The 3,917-nt window shown below is 47.2% G+C and overlaps 1 non-coding gene across 1 annotated transcript; it reads left to right on the top strand.

Annotated features, from left to right (window-relative positions):
• The first annotated feature begins 1,332 nt into the window (after positions 1-1,332).
• Positions 1,333-1,440, top strand: LOC112438339 (U6 spliceosomal RNA). Its single transcript, XR_003026785.1, has one exon. It is a non-coding gene; the product is annotated as a U6 spliceosomal RNA (small nuclear RNA).
• Positions 1,441-3,917: the final 2,477 nt, after the last annotated feature.

The following is a 3,917-nucleotide window of genomic DNA, read 5'->3' as shown; positions in this document are numbered from 1 at the left end:
GCCAGTCAGATGTAAAGTAACCAAATGAAGAGCTTTCTGTGGATGACACACAATCCTTTTTAATGGGCTACAGTTGTCTTTCCAAACAGGCTATGACCCAGCAGCTGATTCTTGCTAAGCTTGCAATGATCTTGCAATGATCAATACTGGTAGCCACTCCATTACCGTACCCACGGTTTAGAAGGTAGTTTGTATTTTTCCTTCTTTTTCTTTTACCACAAACTTTACTCCCTCCTAGGGTCTAGAGTAAGGAAAAAAAATGTGTGTAGATCAGGAAGTCTGATTATGTACCAAGAGTAGATTTGGTGGTTGTATCCAGATGGGTTTGCAGTCAGTATGTGGTCCTAGGCCTTGGTCTTGGCAGAGAGGCAGTGCAGGGCAAGGGAGCTTCCCCAGTGATCAGTGGTCTCTAGGGAACCCGTTTGACTTTGTCACTCTCAGACCTGATCAGATCCAGGCAGCTCTAGGTCTGCTGCTTCTGCCCTGAACCCAAGTTCTAAGTTTTTGTTTACATTCAAGATGAGACTGGCTGGGCACGGTGGCTCACGCCTGTAATCCCAGCACTTTGGGAGTCTGAGGCGAGTGGATCACAAGGTCAGGAGATCAAGACCAGCCTGGTTAACATGGTGAAACCCCATATCTACTAAAATTACAAAAAATTAGCTGGGCGTGGTGGCACGTGCCTGTAGTCCCAGCTACTCTGGAGGCTAAGGCAGGAGAATCGCTTGAAACTGGGAGGTGGAGGTTGCAGTAAGCCGAGATCACGCCACTGCACTCCAGCCTGGGCGACAGAACGAGACTCCGTCTCAAAAAAAAAGATGAGACTGTTTTTGATTATAAGTAACAGAAACCAACTAAAGCCAGCTTAAGTACAAAAGGATAAGTCAGAGGACAGGTAAGGATTTTCTTTTTTTCATCCAGTGGCAGGAAAGCGCAATGTCGAATGAAGATATCAAAGTCATAAACTAGAAGGTATCAGGAGTCCCCAATCCACATGGTAATGAATAAACAGTGCTTGCGGCCAGACACAGTGGCTTACGCCTGTAATCTCAGCACTATGGGCGGCTGAGGCAGGCAGATCACCTGAGGTCAGGAGTTCGAGACCAGCCTGGCCAACATGGTGAAACCCTGTCTCTACTAAAAATACAAAATTAGCCAGGTGTGGTGGCAGGTGTCTGTAATCCCAGCTACTTGGGAGGCTGAGGCAGGAGAATCGCTTGAACCTGGGAGGTGGAGGTTGCAGTGAGCTGAGATTGTGCCATTGCACTCCAGCCTGAGTGACAGAATGAGACTCTGGCTCAATAAATAAATAAATAGATAGATAAATAAATAGTGCTCGCTTTGGCAGCACATATACTAAAATTGGAACAATACAGAGAAGATTAGCATGGTCCCTGCATAAAATAAGTTTTGCGTGTGTGTGTGGTTGTTTTGTTTTGTTTTGTTTTGTTTTTTTGAAACAGAGTCTTGCTTTGTCGCCAGGCTGGAGTGCAGTGGTGCAATCTCAGCTCACTGCAACCTCCGCCTCCTGGGTTCAAGTGATTCTCCTGCCTCAGCCTCCCGAGTAGTTGGGACTACAGGCGCCCGCCACCAAGCCCGGCTAATTTTTGTATTTTTAATAGAGATGGGTTTCACCATGTTGGCCAGGATGGTCTTGATCTCTCGACCTCATGATCTGCCCACCTCGGCCTCCCAAAGTGCTGGGATTACAGGTGTCAGCCACCATGCCCAGCCAATTAAAAAAAATTTTAATTTAAAAAAGATAAATAAATAATTTGTAAAAGGCCAGGCACAGTGGCTCACATGTCATCCCAGCATTTTGAGAGACTGAGGTAGGAGGATCACTTCAGGCCAGTCCTGGGTAACATAGTAAGATCTCTACCAAAAAATAGAAAAGTTACCTGCGCGTGGTGCCACATGCCTGTAGCCCTAGCTACTCAGGAGGCAAAGGTGGGAGAATCGTTTGAGTCCTGAAGCTCGAGGCTGTAGCAAGCCATGATGGCGCCACTGCACTCCAGCCTGGGAGACAGAGGGAGACTGTGTCCCTAAAAAATAAATAAAAATAACTTCTCAAAAAAAGATATACACGTGACCAACAAATGTGGAAAAAAGCTCAACATCACTGATCATTAGAGAAATGCAAATGAAAGTCCGGGCACGGTGGCTCATGCCTGTAATCCCAGCACTTTGGGAGGCTGAGGCGTGCTGATCACCTGAGGTCGGGAGTTCAAGACCAGCCTGACCAACATGGAGAAACCCCGTCCCTACTAAAAATACAAAATTAGCTGGGCCTGGTGGCAGGCGCCTGTAATCCCAGCTGCTCAGGAGGCTGAGACAGGAGAATCGCTTGAACCTGGGAGGTGGAGGTTGTGGTGAGCCGAGATCATGTCATTGCACTCCAGCCTGGGCAACAAGAGCGAAACTCCGTCTCAAAAAAAAAAAAAAAAGGCCAGGCGCAGTGGCTGACGCCTGTGATCCCAGCACTCTGGGAGGCCGAGGTGGGTGGATCACGAGGTCAGGAGATCGAGACCATCCTGGCTAACACAGTGAAACCCCATCTCTACTGAAAATACAAAAAATTAGCCAGGTGTGGTGGCGGGTGCCTGTAGTCCCAGCTACTCGGGAGGCTGAGGCAGGAGAATCGCATGAACCCAGGAGGTGGAGCTTGCAATGAGCCAAGATCGTGCCGCTGCACTCCAGCCTGGGCAACAAAGCGAGACTCCATCTCAAAAAAAAAAAAAAAAAAAAGAGACAGAGAGAGAGATGCAAATGAAAACCACGATGAGATACCATCTCACGCCAGTCAGAATGGCGATTATTAAAAAGTCAAGAGACAACAGATAGGCCGGGCATGGTGGCTCACACCTGTAATCCCAGCACTTTGGGAGGCCAAGGTGGGCAGATCACTTGAGGTCAGGAGTTTGAGGCCAGCCTGGCTAACATGGTGAAACCCTGTCTCCACTAAAAATACAAAAATTAGCCAGGCACCATGGCGCACACCTGTAATCCCAGCTACTCAGGAGGCTGAGGCAGGTGAATTGCTTGAACCTGGGAGGCAGAGTTTGCAGTGAGCCAAGATTGCGCCACAGCACTCCAGCCTGGGTGACAGAGTGAGACTCTGTCTCAATAAAATGAAATTTAAAAAAGAAACAAGAGCTGCTGGCGAGGTTGTGAAGAAATAAGAAAGCTTTTACACTGTTGGTGGGAATGTAAATTAGTTCAACCATTGTGGAAGAGAGTGTGGTGATTCCTCAGAGATTTAGAACCAGAAATACCATTTGACCCAGCAATCCCATTACTGGGTATATACCCAAAGGAATATAAATCACTTTGTTATAAAGATACATACACACATATGTTCATTGCAGCACTATGCACAATAGCAAGGACATGGAATCAACCCAAATGCTCATCAATGATAGACTGGATAAAGAAAATGTGGTGGCTGGGCATGGTGGCTCATGCCTTTAATCCCAGCGCTTTGGGAGGCTGAGGCAGGCGGATCACCTGAAGTCAGGAGTTCGAGACCAGCCTGGCCAACATGGTGAAACCCATCTCTACCAAAAATACAAAAATTAGCCGAGTGTGGTGGTGCATGCCTGTAGTCCCAGCTACTCCGGAGGCTGAGAGGCAGAGGAATTGCTTGAACCTGGGAGGTGGAGGTTGCAGTGAGCTGAAATCATGCCACTGCACTCCAGCCTGGGCAACAGAGCAAGACTCCATCTCAAAAAAAAAAAAGAAAAGAAAAAGGAAAGAAATAAAACGTGGTACATATACACCATGGAATACTATGCAGCCATAAAAAGGAACAAGATCATGTCTTTTGCAGCTATATGGATGTAGCTAGAAGCCATTATCCTCAGCAAACTAACGCAGGAACAGAAAACCAAACACTGTATGTTCTCACTAGTAAGTGG

The sequence above is a fragment of the Pan paniscus genome, chromosome 1 (genome assembly GCF_029289425.2).
Source record: "Pan paniscus chromosome 1, NHGRI_mPanPan1-v2.0_pri, whole genome shotgun sequence".
Lineage (NCBI taxonomy): Eukaryota > Metazoa > Chordata > Mammalia > Primates > Hominidae > Pan > Pan paniscus.
Note: the sequence above shows the minus strand (reverse complement) of the source record. Positions and strands in the feature narration are given on the sequence as shown.